The following is a 25648-nucleotide window of genomic DNA, read 5'->3' as shown; positions in this document are numbered from 1 at the left end:
AAAAATAATTTACCAGGATGATACATTTCTCTAAGCAAAGCACATTTATGAATAAGGGATCAGGTTAGTACTGTGTCTGGGTGCCCATGCACACATATATACATAACATTTTTGAGGTCTATTGAGAGCACAATTATCAGATAGAGGCCAGGTAACAATATTTATCTCTTCAATTTAATCAGTTGGCTAGTTTTCCTTTAAATGCGCTGTGCACTTTCTGGTCTTAGTGTTCATTTTGATCTTTCATTCTGCAATGCCCTCCCACATATTTATTTCCATTGATAAAATGGCCAGCCAGCCTCAGGGGCCCAGGTCTGAGATCAGTAAATATTTATTGAGAGGATTTGTTGAATGAATGCCGATGCTCTCCTCTGAGATGAACTTTCCTTTTAATTGTCTATGTGCATGCCGATTTCACATGCAACAAGGAAACTGTAGAGAGAGTAGTGAGGAAACAAGGCTCCGGGCCGCCATCGTGATGGGCTTAGCACATTTGTCAATCAGTAATCAAGAAGTGGATTCTGGTTGGTTGGTTGGTTGGTTGTGACATCCATCACCCCCACTAAAGCCTGCTGCTCCTTCTCTTCCCCAATCACGATGAGCCCAGGTGGACCACCTACCAACAACAACACACATTTTTAATTATCATAGGGTTATGAATACTTAGGCAAATCAAATATTTAGGAAACATCTCCAGAAAGTTGGTGATGAACAAGACTGGGGAAAAGAGAGAATGCCAAGGAGTTGTCAACACATGCGCTCCAGGAGACCCCGTGTGTCACAGAGTGGACTTGCCCTCTGGAAGGTTTTTATGATGGTAACCTTTTGGAAACTGATCCCGAGGTGCCTCTGAGTAGGTCTGAACTTCCCGTCTTTTGGTTTGTGGCCTCTCACTCACGTGTCTGCAGCATTGCAGAGAGCACGTTCACTGGGGTAAGATCCTAGGAAATAAAGAAGAGACTGCTAACTCTAGGGACATCCTGGATTATGGTAGGGAGGGTAGGATATATCCCTTCTTTATAAGAGGTGCTGCATAACACCTTTTGACAAAAGACATATAGAGCTGGATCAGTGAAATGGACAAGATCAATTTGGTATCTCTGATGATGAATTTCGTTTTTGTCTTTGCCCTCTTTTGCTTTCCGTCTTCTGTAGACAGGAAGCCCGCTGGACCGAGACAGGCATCGCCCACCCACCGTACAGTGCTGAGTGCACTGTCACTGCTATATAAATCGCCTTCCTCCTCAGGATAATAACAATATAGATCATTTCTCTCTTCTGGGATGGCAGATCTCATGTTCATTTATAACATTTTGGACATCCAATTCAGTTTGCATCTTCACATTTAAACACCTTTGCATTTGTAATAATAATAAACTAAAGATGGCATATATTATGTTTGAGACTTGAAGCTGAAAATCTCATGTAGAATCTTCTCTGTTTAATATGTAGTTGGCCGATGCCTTGATGGATGGTTATTCTTTCCTTGAACCAAGTGGTGGGACCTTCCCCTTCTTTTTGGAGAGAGTCTTCCTACTCCCCGTCTTCCGTTGTTCTTGGGTCATGTGAGTTCTCACGCACCTTAGCACACATTCCTGAATGCGTGACTTCAGTTTAGAGGGTCATGTGGACATCCGAGTACTCCATAGCACCTCCAAAGGGTCTGATGATTTGAATTACGTTGAAAATTATGGGCAGGAAGACAGTTTTCTTATATCTCTGTGTAGAAGAATATTCTTGAGAAGAACAATTGTTCTCTTCCTGTATTTTAAAATCTGAACACTGGTTTTCACTTGTTTGAACTACCACAAACTTACAAATTATCTTTTTAGCATACATAACACGAGAGGTTATTTAATAACTAAAAATGCTCATGGGGGATGACTTGTCATCAAGTAGGGAAAAGCAAACTCTCACACTATTTTCACACTGGAAACCCTGATTTCAGTAAAGTATGGAGGCTGTGTGTATAAAAGCAGACATTCCTGGTGGCAAAGCAAGTGCAATGGAGTCGCTATAAAACTGCACCTGAGGATCACTTTTTAAGGGCCAATATGTCATCAAAGTGATTTAGTATGAGAAGAGAAAAGCTTACTATGTTATGCAAATATATACATATGTATTAACTTGTCAAGACAATATAATGATTTGCCTTACCATGCTTTGCTTACCTAAGGAAAATATATCCCCAAATCCTAATTTTTTATTTTACTTTAAAGTCACTTTAGTAGATTGGAGGTACTCAAAAATCATTAATTAGTTTGCCCCTACTTGTAGTACTAAGAAATAGCATAAATCTGGTGATGTAAGTAAAAACTCCTTTTCTTGTCTTCACTAGAAAAGATGAGGTGATCTGAGGCAACTCAGAGAACCACTAGATCCGTCAGTGAAGAGACCAGATGTGAAGTGGTTTCGCTAAAATAGGAGTCTGGCTTGAATTTCAGAGTTCTCCTATATGAATTACACCCGGTTAAAAATAATAGCAAACTCTTTGTTTATGCTTATGAGTATATGTCCACGCCATTGCTTCTGTTTCATCCCCAGTGCTCATCTGAAAAGATATACTGGTTGACTAGGGTTACATCTGTTGTGTAGTGAAGTTAGAGCTTTATATAGTGACAAATGTCCCATTAATTGTTCACCAGAGAAACCAAAAATAAATGAATCTTTGTCCATTTTAATGCTTTTTCCTTGTTTTATTGTTATTATAAACCACTTTGTGAAACGGAAAAATCCAGTGTCACTGCATGTTCATCAAACTTGAAGCTAAAGGTTAAATGCATTTCTCAGACTGATCTCATCCCCAGGGGAAAACACATCTATAACACACAGATTAATCTGCATTTCCTGGACATCTAGCTTCATTTGGCAGCTAAGTGTTTGTGATTAGAATATTGGAAGTCATACATCTATTTCTTGACAAGAGCATGGAGAATGTAACATTTCCACGAGTAAGTATCAACTTGATGGTGGTGGCTTTGTTATATACATACAGATGATATACATGCATATATATATATGTATACACACACTATTTCTATGTAATACATAAGGTTTACATGTTAAAAATTCATATAAAATATAATGATTATGCATAAATGTATGTAATGTTTTATACTGTATAAATGTGCATATCTATCTAGATATGTGTGTATATGTGTATATGTATATATACACACACGTGAATCCCTGGTGGTGCTGTGGGTTAAGTGTACTGCTATCCACAAAGTCAGGTGTTAAAACCCATCAGTTGAAAAAAATAAGGTTACTGTTTCTGAAACCCTAGATTGGGTTGTTAGGAGGCTGTTTTGACTCAATGGCCATGGGTGTTTACTCATGCAGACAGAGAGAATAAAGAACTTAGAACAAAGGCACATCGCCAAAAATAAGCCTGATTTTTCATGTTTTGTCACTTTTGATGGATGCCAGTGAACATTACCATCTTTATGATCCTAACATGGTGCCTGGCCCAGGATTTCCGAGCAATGGATTGATAAAATGTCATCCCAGGGATAGATCTAAGACAGTGGTCCTCAACCTGTGGGTCGTGGCCCCTTTGGGGGTCAAACAATCCTTTCACAGGGGTCGCCTGATTCATAACAGTAACAAAATGACAGTTATGAAGTAGCAACAAAAATAATTTTATGGTTGGGGGGGTCACCACAACATGAGGAACTGTATTAAAAGGTCACAGCATTGGGAAGGTTGAGAACCATTGATTTAAGAGATCGTTTACCTGTTTCCTCTTCCAGGAGTGGTCTGCCAGAGTTGACAGTTGCATCTGGTTTGATCTGAACTTCCTCTCCCCTGACTTCCAGCCCCACATCCCATGTCTTGAACTTACTGATTTTTCTCCTGCCATTTAGCAATTGTAAGACCTCAACTACCTGCTTAAAGAGGGAGCACATGTCACTGTTAGTCTCTAAAATATTAAGAAAAATAAGTTGACAGATGTTTTCACTTATGGCTATAACGATATAAGCCCCAAGGGATTTGGATACGGAAGAGACATATGGAAAATAAAGGTGCTATAAGAAAGGAAGTCATAATTATTTTTGCTTCCATTCCAGATACAAGGAGGCCAGATTGACTACTAAAGTCCTATTATTTCAGTGTGGTGTGTATTCATTTGTATGCCTGTGTGTATTTTCTGACCACTGTATACTAGACCAACCCCCAACTCTCAGCCTACAGCTATCAAGTTAATTCCAATCCACTGTGACCATGTAGGACAGAGCAGAAATCCCCTGTAGAAGCACATGCTAGCACACATGTCTCAGAGAAGCTGGGGGATTCAATTGATCAGTATTTAGTTGGGCAGTGAAGCACCTAACCAATGCACCACCAGAAATCCTTCAAGAACACACCGCTAAACGTTACGTTTATATGAGTACATTCTTCAGAAATCAATTTATCTCTTAATGTTTCTAGAATGACTTCACTTTTTATTGTTTTCATAGCAAATTATCTCTGATGGACAACTTTAGGAAGAAGCATTTGTTTTCTCACAGTTCTGAAGGGTGAAAGTCAAACTCAGGGTTTCACCTGTGTCAATCGGTGACATTCACACCTAGGTTTCGATGTCCGCCGACAATACTCGGCCGTTTTCCCCTTGTAGATGTGTGTTCACATAGTAGCTCTCTTTTCCTTGGGTGTGCATGCCTCTGTCTCTTCCACTCTTTTGTATAAGATACCCTTTAGAACAGTGGGTTTATGACCCACTCTGGTCTGATATGACCTCATTAGAACAGTAAAAGGAAATCCTATTTCTCTGTGGCAAATATTTACCAGTAGAAGGTCTCCACAAATCAACCCATGACCAAAGGATTCACTTTTGTATTATAAGGGTAAGTGAAAAAGTATTGCTATTATGACACCAGTTATATAGTTATACCCCCCACATGAATCTGTATATATATATATATACATATATCTAGTATAAACTAATTTTTCAAACCCAGTGTGTTTAAAAATATTCCTTTGATCAGTGGATGCCTGGAGACAAGCCCTCTTAGTTAAACACTTGCATTCCTTTCTTTAGAATACCTTCAAAAAAACCAAGTCCAATCAAAACAGTGGTTTCCAAGGGACCTACTAGGGCAATTAAATTCAAAACGGAAAGATCACTCAGAGGTTCTGTTGTGATTCTTGTGGTTGTTGTCAGGTGCTGTCAAGTCAGTTCCAGCTCCCAGTGCCCTCGGGACAACAGAACAAGCAGTCAGGTTCGCTGCAGTGCTATCCACTGTCCTGCTATTTGAGCCTATTGCTGCAGCCACTGTGTCAACTCATCTGATTGAGGTTCTTCTTCTTTTTCACGACCCTTCTCCCTTAACCAGCATGGTGTCCTTTTCCTGGAACTTGCCATTCCTGATAACATATCCAAAGTATATAAGATGAAGCCTCACAATCCTCTCTTCTAAGGAGAATTCTGGCTGGACTTCTTCCAAGATAGATTTAATTATTCTTTGGTACTTTCAGTTTTCTTCACCAGCACCATGATTCAAATGCATTGATTCTTTTCCGATCTTCCTTATTCCATGTCCAACTTGCGTATGTTCATGAGGCAATTGAAAATACCGTGGCTTGGGTCAGGCGAGGCTTAATTCTCAAGCTGGCATTCTTGTTCTGTAATACTTTAAAGAGATCTTCTGTAGCAGATTCCCCCAAATGCATTGCATCTCTTGACTGCTGCTTCTATAGGAATTGATTGTCGATCCAAGTAAGATTAAATCTTTGACAACTTCAAAATATTTTCCCTTGAACACGATGTTACCTATTGGTTAGGGTGTAAGGATTGAGTTGTGATTCATGGTAAGGCTGTAATCCTTGATCTTCATCAGTAAGTGCTTCACATCCTCTTCACTTTTATCAATCAAACCTGTGTCATCTGCATATCACAAGTTGTTAATAAGCCTCCTTCCAATCCTGATTCTACATTCTTCTTCATATAGTCCAGCTTCTCTGATCACTTGGTCAACATACAGATTGAGTAATTATGGTGGAGATTACAACCCTGACACACACATTTCCTGATTTTAAACCATGCACCACTGCCTCTTGGTCCAGGTGCAGGTTCTGTGTGAGCACAATGAAGTGTTCTGGAATTTCGATTCTTCTCAACTTTATTCATATTTTGCCATGATGCACAGTCGAATGCCCTTGCACAGTCAATAAAACACAAGTAACCATCTTTCTGGTATTCTCTGTTTTCCTCCAAGATCCATCCAATAGCCATGCTGTCCCTTGTTCCCTGTCCCCTTCTGGAGTTGCTCGAATTTCTAGCAGCTCCCTGTTGATGTACTGCTGCAACGATTTGTCAATGATTTTCAGCAAATTTTACATGCATGTGATATCTGTGAAGGTTATATCAACTGCCTTTTCTATGTGTCTGTCCTTCCAAAAGCATGCTCCTGATAGTTTTCCTTGAAGCACACAGGCTGAGCAGGAGGCTGATTATGAAGAAATTCTGAGAAAATCCAAAACGTACTTAGTAAGAAAAGATGATGAAGTGGCATGGAAACCATGTGTGACCTCTCCCAGCTATATGAGGGGGAGGAGCACCCAGCCCCACACCTACCTGAGAATAACGTCTATGAAGTCCAAGGCAGACATGCCTCCATGTTTTGATTTACTTTACCAAATTATAACACCAACCACCCCTCCCATGACATTCTACTTCTTTGCAATGGTCATAGAGGCTCACAGACAATATCACCATTAAAGGCATTCAAGTCAGGATCAAAAAACACTCAAGATAAAGCCATTGATTCACAGCTGGGCCTCTTAGCCATACCACCAGCCATGTTTTCCTCTGGACTTCAGCCTCTCAGCCACCCCAGCCCCTGTCCTCTGCCTTGTTCCAGTGGTCAAGAAGCCTGCTCTCTGTCTTATGATCTCGTTGTGGTTCCTCTAGTCTAGTCTGTCTCCTCGCCTTGGAACTGTGACTTTGGGTACATGTGCTCTGCTAGCGGCTCTTCTTTTGATGGTCATAGAGTTCCTCTGCTTCTGATTCTGGTGTGGCTCAATTTTATACCCAGCAGAAGGGAAAACTTCAAAGTTCCCAATTTAGTTTCCTCTCTACTGTATCTGCAACCTGCCAGTAATTCACTGGGTGGGAGCTACAAAGACTATGGATAGAGAGCTACCCGAAACACATTCATCTCATTACATCTGTGCAATTGGTTTATCATTCAATATAACATGTTCTCATCCCAAAGTTTCAATTGGACATAAGGTAAAGAGAGTCAGCTCTCACCAGTCTGATTACATTGCTCAAAGGTCATGAAGGACTATCCAAATGGAAGGATTAGCAAAACAAGGAAACAACCAAGGGACGCAGTTCTGATCATTTCAGAGGAAAGTGCAGACAGCGCACTGGGAGAAGCCTGGAATCCCCGTCAGTTCAAGTTGTTGTAGTGCATCACACAGAGCAATGCTTCCTGCTTTCTTTTTGAATGAGGTGTTTTCTGTTTTGTTTCGTCATTGTTATTATTTGCTTCCTGTTCATAATTTGTATGAGTTTCTTTATATGAAATCAAGGATGGGTAAATCTATAGAGATCATAACTGGATTAATAATTACCCAAGTGAGGAAAATGAGGAGCTAACAACAAGGAGTGTGAGAAAAATGCTTCTGCTACTGATTTTGGTGATGACTTTACAACTCTTCTTAATATGAATGAACAATTAAATTGTATTAAGGTGAATTATATGGCAACACAACATTCGAAATCATTATATGGAAAATATCTGTAGTTCACTGTTGCCTCTTTTGGATCCCTTTTCTGGGCAAATTATAGCACTCCATTTTCTTTGTTCCAGTTAATCACTCAGCACCGCTCCTCTGTGTGCAAAATGAAGGGAACAACCCAATCCTGCAGATGGAAGGATTGTATCCCATAATAAATCAATTGGCAGTTTCTTTTAAAGCAAACCCTTGATGCTGAGAACTCAATGGGGAATTCACATACATTGCTGTATATCAAGACTCAGGACAGCTTTCTGATTTAGTCTTCCTTCACCAATGCTTTGCTCCTTATATTGGCCCAAAGGCTGAGATCACGCATCCTGTTTCTGCCACTTGTTTAACTCAGGAAGCCTTATAACTTTTAGGACTCACAGTTTTTTTTCATCTCTAAAAGACCTTTTTTGGAAGGATTCAATTAGGCAAAAGTGAGAGGCCTGTAGCATGAAAGGACATAATAAAGGCCCTAAAAACCAAACCTGCTGTCTAATAAAGGACAAAGGGTGCCTTATCATTAGAAAATGGCTTCGTTGTGCTGCCACCACTCATTCATCCCACTGGACATTCTTTCTGCCCCTCTTAGGTAGGAGGACAAATGTACTCAGCCTACCTCTTGTCTTCCTTGCTCTTCCAAGAATATGCCCTGGGGCCCTTTTCATATAAATCCATTTATAGCAGCTCCCTAAGAGGGTGTCTTGGGAAGCAGACATTATCAAATGATCTAGGACCAGGGCAATGTTTTCAGCACTTTTAAAAGTTCTCAGAAATATTGCTACCAGATCGATTGCTTTCTGATTAGAAAAGAAGCAGCAGCATGGTGTTCCATGCCTGACAACCATGACTTTTTGTGATAACAATGTCTTCTTGAATTTGAATGTGCTTTTAATATGTGAAGAGCAATAGACAGAGGAGGCAAGCCCTGGTGGTATTAGCTATTTTGTGAAATATAGTATATCGATCCTACAAATACTCTTTGTTCATTATCACTGAGTTCTTACTGAATGCGTATAGACTTATATAGTCAATTAGATGCTTTTTAATGCACAACTGAGAATTTCTATTTCAGACCGAACCCTTACCCCCACTTATAGCACTTCTCCATCTCAATAGTGTCAGTGGTTCTTTCCATTTTAGCTGCAAACTTTGCCCACAATTAGCCCAAAAGAGCATGTTCACCTTTTTAGAAGCCACCAAGAAATGTGGCTGGAGAAACACCTGTAGTGAAGTTGTCAATGAACCGGTGCTACAACCTGAAGAGCGTTGGCAATTAGAATTTGCAAAAAAGGCCTAGTGGGAAAACATTGACTTTCAATTATTGCACCTCTGACTTCTCTTTCTAAAATTAGTTAGCCTTCACCTTCAAGTGTGAGGCTCTCAGGCATTGAGTAAGTGTAAGAAGAAGTCTGAGTATTACTTGCGAGGAGTAAAGGAGAGTATGACTTCTTGCTACTTCTGGAATTGCCCCCGAGTCCTTTGACTACTCTGACCATTAACAGCTCTCCTCTTTCTAAAGGATGCAAGTCAACTTCCTCAAGAGAGCTATGAACAAATGTGTGAACTCCCCCACTTGCCTGTGTAACCTGCCTTTCAGGAGGTTTCCTCTCACTTGGCCGAGTTCTGTGACTGCTTTGCCTTTCCTTCTTGGCAGCAATCAGCATGTGTCCCTGCCGCTCAGCAGAGAAGCAAATCTGCTGCCTCCTGACTTTTGAACTGAAGACCAGGCTTTCCATGGAGGTCCTAGGGTGAGCTCTGTGCTCAGCAGGTCCCTGGGAAGATTCCAGAGCCCCGAGATGACGCCAATGATACGGATGGAGGTGTTAGCAAGGAACTGAGACTTGATGGCCCAGGGATTCAACACAAAACATTTGAAGATTGCAGCCTATGCACACAGTGGCATTTCATTAATGAGAGACTAGAATGCTGTGGTGGGGGAAAGATAGCAGAAAATCCAAAGTTTTGGTGAAGTGCATTTTTCTACAAGTGGTTAATGGGGAATGGGAAGAACTCTATAAAATGCTTGAGTCCATATACTTGCAATTATCAACCTTAACTTTCTAATAGGCTATGCAAGAAAATTTAGTGTTTAAAATTTTTTTTTAAGGAAAACAGAAGAGGAACAAGACAGTTTGAATGCAGTTTAAAATTTAAAACCAATGCTGAAGTATTTGAAAGTTTTAACCTAATTTTGTATTTATTTGTCTAATCCCCACGCACCTCAATCCATTCCCTCCCTGTACCCTCACAGTAGATAGGCCATATCAAGGAGAGTAGTGTTTGGTTTATTCATGTCAAAGGACTCGAGGCTGAAGCTCTGAAACATTGACGGGAAGAAGACGAGCCTGGGAACAAGTGGACAATGTAGCTCCTAGAACCCCTGAAACTATCCCAGGAGGACGTTTCTGTCTGGCCTGCTTCCTTCCAAACTGAAAAGAAGACAATCTTTTTGCCTACCTTATATATAGAGAGGCCCAGAGCGGAAATGGTACTACATAAATTTGTATTTTACTTTCCTATTTATTTATCTGAAATATTTCCTTCGTTCTTCAGACCAGACTGTTGGTTACCTTCCCCAAACTTTCTCGGGCACCCAATCTAGAGTAGTCTAGTCCCCTCTTTATTTCCTATCACTGCATTGGGTTTTCGTCATCGCATTTCCCACAGGTTATAGATACTTTACTTATCCACTCTGTATTTCCTCTGTAGAATGTAAGCTCAATGATGACAAAAACATTTCTCCTGGTTCACCACTATACCATCCCTGCATGGTATTTTTGCTCATACAATTAGAGCTCAGTAAACATTAGTATAATGAACAGATGGTTGAATTCATGGAGTACAAATCCAGGGTGTTTTGTGGATTATCATGCTGGTTTCCTTTAGACTATACAATCCCACATATTTCATTCTGAACCTAATAGTGGAAGAATCCACACACCCAAGTGAACACCTCTCTCCTCATAAATCTCACAGTTTTCAACTCGTTTTACATTTTTATTTCTCAGTTCTGGTTATCATTACACATGGTTTGGCAAATAGGTGAGATGTCTCTTTTTACCACAGGTAATTATGTAGTGGATACTAGGACACCCCCCCCTCTTTCTTTTAGGTCACTTGTTGCCCAAGAGTGACTCTACATGGAGAGAAAGAACCTGGTGATCTGCTTCCCTAAGACTCTTTCTCGGGAGACTGTTCTGAACCAGTAGGTGTGAAAGTGCACAGGAAGGGAAAGGGAGAGAGGCGTGCCTTAGCATTCCTGTGTGCCAAGTGAACACACTGGACTCCATGGAGCATGCAGCCAGCATGTTGACCTCTCACTCGACGTGAAAATGAATGTGTCACTGGCCAATTCATAACTATCTGTATTGACTTCCATTGTCATTACAGAGAAAACAGATAGGTGCTTATTCCAATTGAGCAACAAATGGGATGACTTGTGCAATGGAATCTCTCTTCTCCATTCTGTTCTGACTGACCCCTCCCTGCACCTTTGGGTGCTCCACTTTAAGGTCCTTATTTTCTAAGTTGATACCAGGCAGTATTTGTGAGCACTGAGGGAAATGATTAGGTCTTGGATGTTTGACAGAGTAAGGACAGTCACCAACTGATAACTTTCAATGGTTTTATTATCTACAGAACATTGTTATTAATCTGTGAGTATTAAAATTGCTGCTGTAATTAAGTGGGATATTGAAAGAGTTATAATCAGCAGTGAGTCAATCATGGGGTGAACCTCAAAATATATTCACCTATTTTTATTGTTAAACACATTTCAACATGCAACCAGTCACCAGAACACTTTTTGATTCACATACTAACATGTCAGACCTTGAGATATCAGATACCACCATGCAATATTGTTGATGGGAGAGGAAATTATTGACATGATTCTTCTCTTTATTAGATATTTCAAGAATTCCCTAGTTGTTTTCATGTGACTGTCTCTATATGTATTTTATGCTCAATGATATGTAAGCAAATAAACCCAAAGCAGAGCTTGAGTTATCATCCCTTCATAGATAAAATGTAGTTAATGGGTGAAAATCTTCTCTAAAAGGATACATGTTTGACCAAATGTGTGGACCATAGGGGGTTAGGAAGAAAAAGAAAAAAAGAAAAAAAATGTGTGTTGGCCAAACTAGAACATGGCTCACATATCTTATGTGTCTCATTCATTTGGAAACCCATGTTGGGAAAGTAGAGACCCTTTGCCCACGAGCAGGAGAGCATGTGTATAAATATTAATGGCGGTGCCTCTAATTTTTGATCCTGGTTTCCTATACTCCTTTGAGCAGGTATTGGATAAGAACAACAATGCAAGGTGAGCCATGTTGCCATTAGTTTACAATTTTTAATTGAATGCACTGTCTTTGTACTTTACCTGTTATTCCTGGCCTCTGGGGACACTGGGCAGCATGAGGTTCTAAGTCACAATTCTGTTCACTAAGTGTGTACTGGAGCTTGTAATGAGTTTGTCTAAAGCTTTTCACACCTCTGCTTTCCATAGAAGGTTCATTTACCTTTCTGAAACAGAATGGAGTCTCTTTTAGATTTCCCAGATTTCCACAGACAAGACACTCCTGGGAACCTGCTGGAGAAAGTGTTCGCAAAGGCATGTTCTTAGCTGACTGGCTGATAGGGGAATAGGGAAAAGCAGCCAGAGAGCCCATGTCCTATACACTTCGTCCCAGCCTTAGAGTTATTAATTGTGCATCACAGCATTCTCTTTTCTCTAAATACATGTCTAACTCTTTTATTAAAACTTCACACTAATTACTTCCATTGCATTCCTCCATGGGTTGATTCCATATACAATGTATTAATTACTCTCACGGCAAAGACTCTAACATAAATTCCTCTGGTGCCTGTCCCTTATTGCTGCTTAAAATTGTGTCCCTTTATCCCTTTACTTGGTGATAACTTATTTTAGCTGCTTTCCTTCCATTCCACCATTAGGTCCACATTGCAATCACATTGGTTGGAAAAATTTCCAACAGCACTGTCCAACATGAATCCACATCTTTGCCCTTATCCCTCTTCTCTTCAGCAAACCCTAACGTCTCGTGGATCCTTTTTAATGAACTACTGCCTTCTCAGTTCTTGGAGGACTTGTAGGCCTGGGTGTCTCAGACCTGAATTTGATGTTAACAAAAGTAAACACTGATTTCCACCAGTAATCACGAATGAGTGGAAAGTTGAGGCAAAAAAGGAAGATGAGAGTTCTAGGACAAAAAGAAGACAAATGAGAAGAAAGAGAATTCTCCCTAGTAAGTAATACCCTTTATATGATATTCTTCAAATTCAAGAAGCAGTCACTGAAACTTCTAGGTGAATTTATAAGCAGGTAACATATTCTCTCTATGATAGCAATGGGTTTTGCCAAGCACAACATTAAAAATAGTTCAGCTCTAGCAACAGAGCAACAAATAAGTAATCACATGTTTGCAATTATTTCATCCCTTTGCACTCAGGAGAAAGTGCATGACAGTTAACTCAGGTTTTAAAAATTACATGTATGTATATATATATATATGTGTTTACATCTATATGTATGTACACATATATGTAACACATGTTACAAATCAACATAAAGAAGATAAACCAATAAGCAACATTAGGATAATTCTGAAGGACTTTTATTTTATTTTGAATCGCAATTAAAGACCATGGAAACAACAGGCATGAAAACATTGGGAAAATGTGTTGTCTAATCTTAAAAGGGTTAAATAGTAGAAACGCCATATTGAGTGTTAAAGTACACCTTACACAAGCCGTGGTATTTTCAATAGCTTATAGTTAAAAATATAAGAGCTGAACAATGAATAAGTTTAACTTATGAATAAGAATTGATGCTTCCGAATTGGAGTATGGGTGAATAATATTGAATATACCATGGATCATGAAGCAAAAAACAAAGCGAAACAAAAAACATAGAGGTTAGGAGAAGTGCAGCCAGAATGTTCCTTTGAAACTAGAATGGTGAGACACTGTATCACATCATTCGGCCATGTCATGGAGAGGAGCTGGTAAACGCAGAGGATCTCATGTGTGCGTGGTAAGGTAGGACTTAAGCAATGACAGGGAAGACACTCCGCAGGTGGCATTGGGAACAAGGCTAAAACAATGAGCTGAAACTGGCAGCTGTGTGAGAATGGCCCCAGAGCAGGCAACATTTCATTCGGTGGTACATACACTTGCTCCGATTTGGAACATAGCTTAGGGTGCTTAACAACAACAACAAGAACATTCCTATACATTTTTAAAGAACATAAAATAGCACAGTCCACTTCTGTACCTCATAGAGTCTCAAACTTATTTGGGCCACTGCTCCTTTTTCAGGGGGGGAAAAAAGGATTACTCAGAGCTACCTAGTAATTAGCAGTGTATTTACTAGAACCCATAGTCCAAGATCAAGTGCAGGGACATGCATTTGCAGCCCCCCTCCCCAAGGCAGTATGACTCATGTTGGGAAATACTTTGCTATATGATCAAAATGAACAGAGAAATGCAAATACCAGATAACTGTAAACTACAAGACAATGAAGGTTTTGAGAAATGAGATAAGATACCAGGTAGACTCAGAACACATGATTTGTATTTCTGAGTTAACTTAATCCGTCTAAACATCAATTTCATTATGTGTAAAATAAAAATAATGCTTGCTTTATCTATATTTAAGTTTATTTTATAAAGCATTGTTTTCTCATCAAATGTTTTAACCCAATAGAAATGAGCAATTGTTTTTTATCAAATTCATTTAATTTTTTTATTGAGACTGTTCACAACAGACCATACACTTATTCAACAATTTCCATGTTATGTTAGACAGGGTTCTCTAGAGAAACAAAACCAGGACTCTAATAATTATATATATATTTATATAGATACATAACATAAGAAATCAACAGTTAATTAATCTATAAAGCAGTGCAACTCATTCCCGTCAGACAGTTGTGAGACACTGGTAGTCTTTCAAATCTTGAGGGCTGCTGGGTAGTCCCCTATAGAGCAATTCAGGCTATCCTGGCACAGGCAGCAAACAGCAAGGCAGGTCACCAACAGTCAGCCAGAAGACAGGGTCAGACAGACCCCAGCTCAAGCAATGTGTATTCAAATTACAGCAACACAGTCCACGGTTGGGTGTCGCACAGGTAGTGTAGCTAGTAAATTGAGCCACAGAACAAGCAAGGCAGCACCACACTGATCCGATGATCAAAGAGCAAGAGAAAAGAAAGGAGAGGCTCACCAAGCCATTTATCTCTCCGCCCTTCAATGAATCCCATATGCGTTCATTGGCCAGGTTGGCACAATAAACCTACCTACCACACAGGTGGACAATTCAGTGAAATTGCTTATTTTCCTTAAAGTGTACTACCATTTTGTCTTCTGAATTCCTTCTTTTCTCATATGAACAGAGTCCTAATGAATCTTTGGAGCTGCTGTTACCATTTGACCCCTTTGTCGGTTTCTAAAAAGATCACAAAGTTCAAGGCAAGTGTTCTTTACTAATTAAGGGAAACTTGGTTTCATTTTCAGGAGACTTCAGGGAATCTTTTTGGTTTACGTGTTAAAGATTACCTCAAGGCAAAAATTTCACAGTCCATCAAGTGTCCATGCTTCAGAAAGATTGGGTTTCAGGAACATTTGAAAATTTGTACTCATGCCCACCCCTCCACCACCCGCCCTTTAGATCAGGATTAGTTTATAGAAGGTCTGTATGTTTACAAAATAACAGGAGTCATATATTTTTGTTTTGTTCTGTTTTGTTTTGTGTTTGCAAACAGTGTGACCCCCTCACCTAAGGGGGGGTGTTAGAGAGATGGAAACACTACCTTTTAAATGTGTAAAAACAAACAAATAACAAAGAAATGTATAGACCTAAATAAAAGATAGGTTGAGAATGGCACGTTTCACATTTTACTCTATCTGTTTCATGAATGTTTCTATGATTTTTGAAGCAACATTTTTTACTTTATCCTCATATTTTCTTGATAATTTTTTTGCTGTCATTTTGTACTTGGAGTTTATAAATCAATACTAAGAAATCTTGAAGGTGTTTAGAAAATTCTTGGTGTCAATTCCATGAAGATAATTTCCTATCTCTTTGGAGGAATAACTAGACATTTCCTATCCCTCCCAATAGATGGGCATGTCAAAACACGGGGCTGCCGTGGAGGAGCCCTCATCAGAGCTTGGGGCTGGAAATGGGATCACCAGTGCTTTATTGATGTTACATGCCCAAGGCGGCCTTCTAGAGAGATTTTCTGTGTTGTATTTCACTATTACAACTCCATCATGGTCAATTAGAGAGACAGACTCCAGGCTTTTAGGCTTGAAAATGAGGCTTCTTGATTGTTTATGTTTCCAAGATGTTATTGAGTAATTCAGACTAGTAAAGAACTTCCATGTGTTCCATCACCATGACTGTCAATCCAGGTGTTAATATTCTCAGATGGCTCATCATCTCACTGGAGATGCCCAATAAAGTGGCCATTAACTGACTGTATATGGTGATGTAAACTATACAGCTAGCTGAACTTCCCATGACCAAGAGTCCCACTGTGGAGGTGGAGGAGATTATCTAAGTAGGAACTAGCCATGATCATAAAGAAACCATGGAAACAATGATGTTCCCTTTATCCAGTGAAAGTGTACATGCATAAGATATTAAGCCTGGAGATAGATAGTAAAGAAAGATTTGCTGTGTTGCATTATAAAATGAAAAGAATAAATTATTTCCATGCTATAAATGTTATACAGGTATGGGATATAGTAGCTTCTAGTAATACTGGCTTGCCCCAGAGGCATTCAGTTATTTTCCCCTTAGCAAATATATCAGCACAGAGGATTAAAAACAGACTTGGAAATCAGTGGAAGCTGGATTTTCTACCTGGAAGAGTCTCAACCATTTCAATATTTGGGATCAAAGTTGTAAGCAAATGTGATGCTTAGGGACAAAGGAGGAAAAAAAGACTCTCGGAGTCCAAAAATGATTTCATCTTGGAATTGGAATAGTAAAGAAGACTAGACTCAGACCCTGGAAATACAGATTTGAATCTCGATTGGTGTGCTGCTAGTCATGTGTCCCTTCTATTTGGGTTTCAATTTCTTCTCAAATGAAGGAAGATCCTAAAGGAAGCATTGGCAAAGGTCAGGCTGTGTGACTCATTGTGTGCTGCTCTGGCAAGGGTAAGCATTATTGTTTTGTTTTATTATTATTATTTACTTTGAACCCACACATGGTATCCTAGTCCTCTACACAGTAAGAAAATGTTTGGGCTGGAATGTAATGGCAGGTCTACATGACCCGGCTCTTTGATCGTTTTAGCATTCAGTCTCTGCGGTTAGAAAAATTATTCGATCTACAACCACATAGGATCAGAGGGCATTTACCAACATCATTAGAATCTCTATTCCCTGATAATTAAAAGTTTGATGGTTTGAATTCACCCAGAGGCATCTTAAGAGGAAAAACTTGGTGATCTATTTCTGATAAATTCACTTCTTAAAACCCTAAGAAGTCACAGTCTCATCTACCCAGGAAAACAAAGACTTAAGTAATGCCTTGCTAAGACTACCAAGCATTCTGGTCAGAGTCACAATAAATGGACTTAGGCAGGTGGGATGGGATAAAAATTGTAAAAACCCAACCAAATATCTTAAAAGATCTAAGCTCAGGGACCAGTTGAGACTGAAAAACGCACTCAGGTTATCACTCTAAGCTCACCTTGAACTGCGCCTCTGCCTGAAAACACCCCTTAGTGAAATAACAGAGTGACAGACAATATGGACATCATTACCCACGTGTCTGGAGATCCACGAACAAGACCAGCAGATCAACACTGACTCCAGAGAAACATGAGAAGATGGGTGGGAAGAGTGGAGTCGAGTGGCAGGGAAACTAGTCATGGAAGCTCAACAAGCAGACGCATTTAATGAGAACGTTGACACGTTGTGACAAATAACTATTAGTGAATAACCTGCATAGGAACTGTCAAAGGAGAACTTCAACTTTCACCCCACACGCAATGAGATGTGCTTTTCAAGAAACTACATGCGAAAAACCCTGTGGAGCACAATTCTACTCTATTCTCCTCGGACACATTTGAGGTCGCCGTGGCTCAGAGTCTACTTATTGGCAACTGGAATGTCTTAAAGAGCCTATCTTTTTGTTGGCTCATTTTATGTCCAGACAAAAACTTCTTTCTCTTAGTTTTTCTCTTAGCTTTCTCCTCCTTTTAGATATCCTTTCAGGCCCATGAACAGAGAGTTCCCAATTCTCTGGCTCAGAAGACCTAAAATAATAATAATAATAAAATCATTTAACTTAGTTTAGGGAAGTCACTACTGCACTGTCCTAAATAGTCTAAAACATTTGTGTATGCCCGCTTTTCAGGCCGTTTGTCTATATTCCTTTTTCATCAAGAGTAACAGACCTCTACTGTACTAAATGCTGTGGGAAACTGAAAAAGTGATTTGAAAGCATGGTCTTTGCCTTTACAGAGTTCATAATCTAACTGAGGAGAGAAAAATGTATACAAAATACCCCCAAGGAAACATAAAGTACTGTAACTATATACAATCTTTAAAATAGCATTCATTCTGCAAACTGTTGACAGATTAATCTTCCCCAAGCACTGCTTTTATCATGTCCTCTGCCTCTCTAAAACCTTCATCGCCTTATTTCTTATCACATTAAGTCCAAAATCCTCTGCTGTTTATCAGGCCCTCTTTAATCTGGCTCCACCTGATTTATCCAATTGTATTTCCTTCTCTTCCCTTGTTCGTACAGTCAAAGGCCAGAATGTCTCCAAATATTTGGCCATGATGTCTTTTCCGGCTTGATTGTACGATGCACTAACCCAATCCCACCTTACCTTTCTGTCGTTTTGAATTTTACCTATAATTCAAGGCATAAATTTTAAAATAATCAAATCTGATTTCCTCCTTAAAACTGTTTCCTCCAGAGCAGATAATCCTGATCTTTCATTTGTTTGAAGACCAATATGGTGTTTCTCCCCTTGAGATACTCCTTTTTGCGTCCTTGACCTTTCGCTTATTCCCTGTGCATCTCGGCGTTTAGTCTATCATTCCATTGTCTGAATTGTAAAATTGAGATACCTCAAAGGTTTTCTTCAATAATTAAAGACAATATAGTTGAAGAACTGAGAATTACTTTAAATGAGTGAGTATACATAAATTGCTTAAAGCAATGCAAAAAAAGAAAAGGACAAAAATTAAAGGCAGTCAAAGCAAGGTGACTCTTGTCTACTACCTTCACATTTTTGATACATCTGCAAGATGATGATTTCTTAGTGAAGAGAAGTGACATTACTTGGTATGACTCTTTTCTCCATAGTCTTTTGTAACCCCCCTGTAGCTTCCACTCATATTACTGGGTGAAATAAATGTAGGTGACTTTTAATGCAGGGATTGACCAGGTTTGCCATTCTTCTGCATATAAAATGAACCATCTCAGAAGTCAGAAGAGAGAATCACACACACACACACACACACACACACACGACAGAGAGAGAGAGAAAACCCAGTGTTGAGATCCCTTCATGGAGAGGGGCAGAGTAATAGTGTTAAGCCAGTGAAACTAAGCTGAAGGGGTAGTGAAGGACCATTACATAGGGAGGGGACTTCCCTGACTACAGAATGATTAAAGCTAAGTGGCTTCAGGCAGAGGGCTATCTTGTTGCATGTGATGCCTTTTAAGCATTTATTAGTCTTGAAGGAACTTTTTAACATGTACCTAGGCAAAGCGAATGCCATGGGGACACATGTATGAACAACGTAACAGAGAGGGAGACAGACCTGCAAGTACTGCTGAGAAGAGTATTTCGTGGACAAAAGATCTATATCCTTAATGTTTCACATCCTGATTTGTAACCTGTTAGCTGCCCTAATAACTGCGCCCACCCCCCCTAATCATGTGTGTTATCTGTGAGTTCTGTGTGACCATCGCAATGGTTCTAGAACACAGTAATTAAGTAGAGTGCCAGAGAGAGATGATTTGTGTCAGAGTAGAGAAAATGGAGTAGAAAGTTGAAGACCTTTTGACCTCCATCTTGTAGTCATGAACCTTGGACTGATGTGGAGTTTGATTCTCCTCCTTACTGAGGATATTTCTCACTCCAGTATAGACATTTCTCACTCCAGTATAAAGAAGAATTATTTTAAACTTTGTATTGGTTAGCAGAAATGCTTCCGGCATTTGATTATTGGAGAGAGTTCAAGTATTCAGATTCAAATTGACAGACAGCATAACATAGAAGATAAGAAGCTTTACATTAGAGTAACAATCCTGAGTTAAAACCCAAGCTATGATGCACACATTCTGTGGGGTCTGTAGCAACTTATTTTAATTTTCTGTGCTTCAATTATTGGCTTTATAACTTAAGGAGAATAGTACCTATATCAGAGTTTTTTATGAGTATTACATGCATTGAAATGTGTAGGATTAATGTCTGTAATTTAAAGTTTCGGCATTTATACTGATTAGTGAATATCAAAAAGCAAAAACGTAAATGGCAAAGAAAAGCCCCGCGTATTTCAAGCTGAAAGAACTGACTTAAAATTCAAGCCTCGAGTTATCATATTGAAGGATTCTGTAGGAAAAAACATTGAATGCTGAAGGTAGCATTAAAAGAATAAGGAAAGAATACAGAGTGCTATTGTACCAAAAAGAACTGACTAGTGTTCAACTATTTTAAGAACAAACGACACTGCCGGCAGAACTGCATTGAAATTGAAGCTGCATGAAAGTCAGAATACCAACAGGAATGTTTCCACAATGATGTCTTGGAGGCGCTAACTCACTTATGCTAGGACTTTTGGAAGAGAGGTACTTGGCCAACCAACTGGAAGAAATTCACAGGTGTGCCCATTCTAAATAAGAGTGAGGCAAACATATGTGGCAAATACCAAACAATGTAAATAATATCACATGCAAGTACATTTTTGCTGAAAATCAGTCAACAATGATTGAAGAAGTACATTGAGAGGGGGCTGCGAGAACAAATAAAGCTGACTGTAGATTAGCCCATGAGATGAGAGAGATAATTGCTGATGTCTGATGGATCTTGGCTGAATGCATAGAATTGTGTTCACTTGTGTTTTATTGAGTATGCATAAGCATTTGACTGTGTGGATTGCAATAAACTATGAATAACTTTGAGGAAAAATTGGAATTCTATCGCATTTCACTAGTATCGTGTGGAATTTGTACATGGACCACAAGTAAGTGGTCTGAAGAGAACAAAGCGATACTGCATCTTTTAAAATGAAGAACTGTATGTGTCAGAATTGAATCTTTCCAGCATACTTATTCAATTTGTATGCTCGGCAAATTATCTGAGACTGAACTATATGAACAAGAACAGGGCATCAAGATGGGAGGAAGGCTTATTCACAACCTGTGACATGCAGATGACAACATTGTGCTCAGTGAAAATAAGGAATATTTGAAGCTTGATGGAAAAGATCAACAACTGCAGTCTTTGCTATGAATAACAACGTAATGTAAAAAAAAAAAAAAGCAAACAACAAAAAAACCCCAAAGCCTGTACCAATAGACAACATCGTGATATGGAAAAGATTGAAATTGTCAAGGACATAATTTTGTTCGAATCCACAGTTACTGTTTATGGAAGCAGTGGTCAAGAAATCAATGATATGTTATATTGGATAAATCTTCAGCACAAGCTATCTTTTAAAAGTTGAAAGGAAAGATGTCATTTTGAACCCTAAGGTGTGCCTAACACAAGCCGTGTTATTGTCAATTGTCTCATATGTATGTGAAAATTGAACAGTGAATAAGAAATATCAAGGATAATAATGCATTTGAAATATGGTGTTGATGAAGAATATTGAACGTGCCATAGGCTGCCAGAAGAACAAACAAATATGTTTGGAAGAAGTACAGCCAGAATGTTTCTTAGAATTCAGGATGGGGAGCGTTTGTCTCACATAATTTGGTCATATATCAGGAGAGACTAGCCCCTGGGAAAAGAAATGCCATATTTGTAAATACAAATTTGGTCAGCAATCTAGTCTGTACATCTTTTCTGATTTCCCCCTTTCCAAACTACCAAAATATAATTATCCAGTTTTACATATTTCCCAGGTCCTAGTCCCCTGCTTTCTGTATTAAAGCTAATAGATAACTAAGTATTTTTAGGGAAGAGTTAGAAAAAGTATCCTAAATGGGGTCATAAATGCTGTCTCTTGTTTTGTCTCTTTGTCTGTCTTCCTTTCTTCAGCTTCAGTTTTCTATTTCTTCATTTCCTAAATTGTTTAAAAATTATATTTCCAAACTCAGTATTCACAGTATTTTTTGTTTCTTTAGGAATATTTCTAAAAGCAAATTTTAGTTCCACAACAAAGTGCTATTATTAAGAGCTTACTGAGCTCTCCCACCAAATTAGAAATATACCAAAATGCAAAATGAAAGTCAATGCCATTGAGACTATGCTGACTCATAGTGACTCTATAGGACAGTGTAGAACTGCCACTGTGGGTTTCTGAGATAGTGACTTTTAATGAGTGTAGAAACCCCCCTCCCCCAACTTTTTCTCCCAGGGAGTGATTGGGGGTTTTGAATTGCTGACCTTGCAGTTATCAGCCCAGCATGTAACTCGTAGGCCACTAGGAGTCCTTGTGGAAATATGCCAGCATGATTAAAAGCCTCCTCGAGAGAAGGAACACCACACTGAAATAGGCAGTGCAATACGGCTGTGTACAAAGAAACTCTCCTTGAGCAGACCAAAGGCACATGCAGACCTGAAGGCATGCCAAGGAAACGAGGTACCACAATGCTCAGGAGACTGATCGTTGAAGCAGTTGCTTCCTGTCAGCAGTCCCCACTGGGAGCAGTGAGAAGAACAACCATCGTGTTATGTGGGAGCTGAACTGTTTCTGAACATGTTATAAGTAAGGAGATATTAAGCCTGTCTTGGATGAAATGTTGTTGCTCGGATTTCAACCTGCTCTCCAGTTTAGAATTAAGAGTATAACATGTAGTAGAAATAGGAAGACACCGTAAATGATTTTATTTTTAAAAACTATATTGGCACATAGTAAGATGCAATAGTATGTTTCAGAGTGGCCATGTGACTTTTAGGATTGAATCTCAAATTAAGGGTATCCAGAACAACACACACACACACACACACACACACACACACACATTCTCAATCCCTATCAATTCAATTCTAATTGATCATGGCCCTATGTGTGTCAGAGTAAAACCAACCCAAGACTATAATCTTTTGGTAGCTGATTTCTGAATGTTCTTTTAAAGTCTCCTCTGGGTGGTGACCAACCACCAGCCTTACATTTTGTGGCCAAGTGTACCACCCACGAACTCCCCAAACCAGGAGCACAACTCTGTCCAGTATTTCTGCAGTTCTATGTTTTCTTAGTGGGAATGGAGTTTCATCAATCTCTAAAGACTTAGAGTTAGGATACTCTTTAACGTCTAAACTTAAAGATGTCCTTTGAAGGTAGTGAAAAGAATTATTTCTTTCCAGAATCACATTTTGTCAGAATTTAGTCCTAATGAATGATTTGGGTCAGTTTTACAAGACACTGTAGCAGCCTCAAGTCCTGGCATTCAAGGGTCTGTATTTTCTATGAAACTATGGGACCATGTTAGTGTCAACATACCAAACCCTTTTCTCAAAAGACGATTTGATTTCTTCATGTGCCTTTGGAGATATACCCATGCATGTCTGTGAGAGAGGTGTCTGTGATGACAGAGGTTACTCGGGGAGAAATTTTACCTAGAGATATTCAGAGATAAACAGAATTCACTTAAAGAGAGTAGAGAGGAGGATAAACCAACCCTCCTGCTCTTTAGTGGAATTAACCAGAAGTCAATTGCTGCTCACTGGACTGTGACTCAGGAGAGCCCCATGTGGGTCTGGGTAAGTAGAATGGTGCACCATAGGATTTCCGATCACTGTTTTCTTGTTTTTGATTTTTTTTTAAGTTAATTCCTAGATTTTTCTTCTGAGCTTCCTCTGTGTGGCTTTGAACTTTCAGTCGTTCAGTTAACAATCAGATGTACTAATGTGCTTACCCAGGGACTCTTGTGGTTGAATTAGGGCCTCAAAAACTCTTAACTGGGCAATTTTGACTCTACTTGCCTTTTATTCAATTCAACCATTAAAAACCTGTCAAGGGGTTAAAACCACTGTTATAGTCATCGTCTATACATCTGGTGGTAGGAGAATAAATTTTAAAAATGTCCTAATAAAAATTGAAAGCAAATGAAGTAACATCCATAGAAAATGCTGGTCCTGTATTAAAAGTGCCTCGTTTATACCAGCTCATTCCACATGCACAGCTGGTTGCCCTACAACAGCCCCTGTAACTTGGTAATAGCCTCCCGTGCAGGCTGTGCAGCCGGTCTGCTTTGCATCCCCTGTGGTGCCTTAGCCCCTTTTTATGGTGTTCATGTTTATCCCAAGGAAAAGTAAAAGAGGAGACAGATAAAAGACTTTTTTTTTGAGGGCACCTGTGCTGTGTGAAGCAACATGTCTACAAATACTTGTGATTTGATTGGGAACTATAAGACTATACTTCATGTCATAGATTTGGCTTAGCTTTCATGACTCAGTAAATTTGGGGTTTGTTAGTGGATCTGCTATAAAAGATTGAAATTCATTTATAAATATTGATTCACAATCTAGTATTCTAGAATTATCTACAGATTAAAAATGAAAACAACTTTCAAGCTTCATATTCAGATCTTCACTGCCTAGTATCAATCACCATCAGACATAGACACAAAAGGAAATAGAGAGGCTATTGTTTTGTGTGTGAGGGGAAAAAAAGTAAATTTCCTTCATATCCTTGCCCAACATATCCAATTTAAAAGTCTTTTGATGAATATTTCTTCCTGTTTACCTTCAGCGTTTTATCACTGAAGGGGTTCATGTGGCTGTCATTTGGATTTAAGCAGGATTTATTTCAATTGAATGGCAATGATTAAAAGACAATTTTGCTTCTGTGTAGGTTTCGCTTACCTAGCATTGACCTCCTTATTTGCAAGAATAAAACGCCATGCAGTCTTCCCGAGAATGTTGCATGGTGTTTGGGGCCATCAGTTTCCTCACGTTGACCTTTCAATGGAGGTGTACTCCCCACTGTAGGTATAAGTGCTCTCAGTTATCAGGAAGTATTCACTGAGGTAATGTATGCTTTCCCCTCACTTTTTGCCTTTAAACAAACCGTATTAATTTCATACCTATAGGGGTTAAGCTCCAAGTCAAAAGTAGTAAATTCTGAAATTTGTAGACATTTTATTTTTTCAGTGCTTGTGTTTGGTGCGTGTAAGGGATTGTATCTGCTTGGGACAGATGAAGATAGGACCCTAGGTTGTACTAGCAAAAGTCGAGAATGCAAACCCAGCAGTACTGTGACATGCAAGCTGGCGATCTACTTCCATAAGATTACAGACCTCGAGAACCCTATGGATCACACTTCAGTTACACTCTGAATTGTCAGGTGTTGGAATTGACTTGTGATGAACAGTTTTGGTCTTTCAGTGTAGACAAGGAAAAGAGTAGATAGATAGATGGGTCATCTTATTGTCAGTTGCATGTGTGGTCCCCCATCCTTCCTCAGATTGGCAGAAACTAATTCAGAAACCTATTCTTGGTCAGAGATTCTGAAGATATCTCTTCTTGTTCCTTGAATTCTAAAGCTTGATTAAGGAATATCATGAGATTTCAGCCGGGATAATATATATTTTAGCGTCAACTGATTACATCTGATGGATATCACCACATACCTCTCGCACACCTCTAGGTTCCTCAAAAATTTTACCGTGCTGGCTTTGTGTATGAGTACTATGAATAAACACATTTAAATTCAAGCCAGTTAAATCAGTCACACT

Source organism: Echinops telfairi, unplaced genomic scaffold, assembly GCF_000313985.2.
Source record: "Echinops telfairi isolate 266 unplaced genomic scaffold, ASM31398v2 ScPeMD7_7400;HRSCAF=8409, whole genome shotgun sequence".
Classification (NCBI taxonomy): Eukaryota; Metazoa; Chordata; class Mammalia; order Afrosoricida; family Tenrecidae; genus Echinops; species Echinops telfairi.
This window is presented reverse-complemented; position numbering follows the sequence as displayed.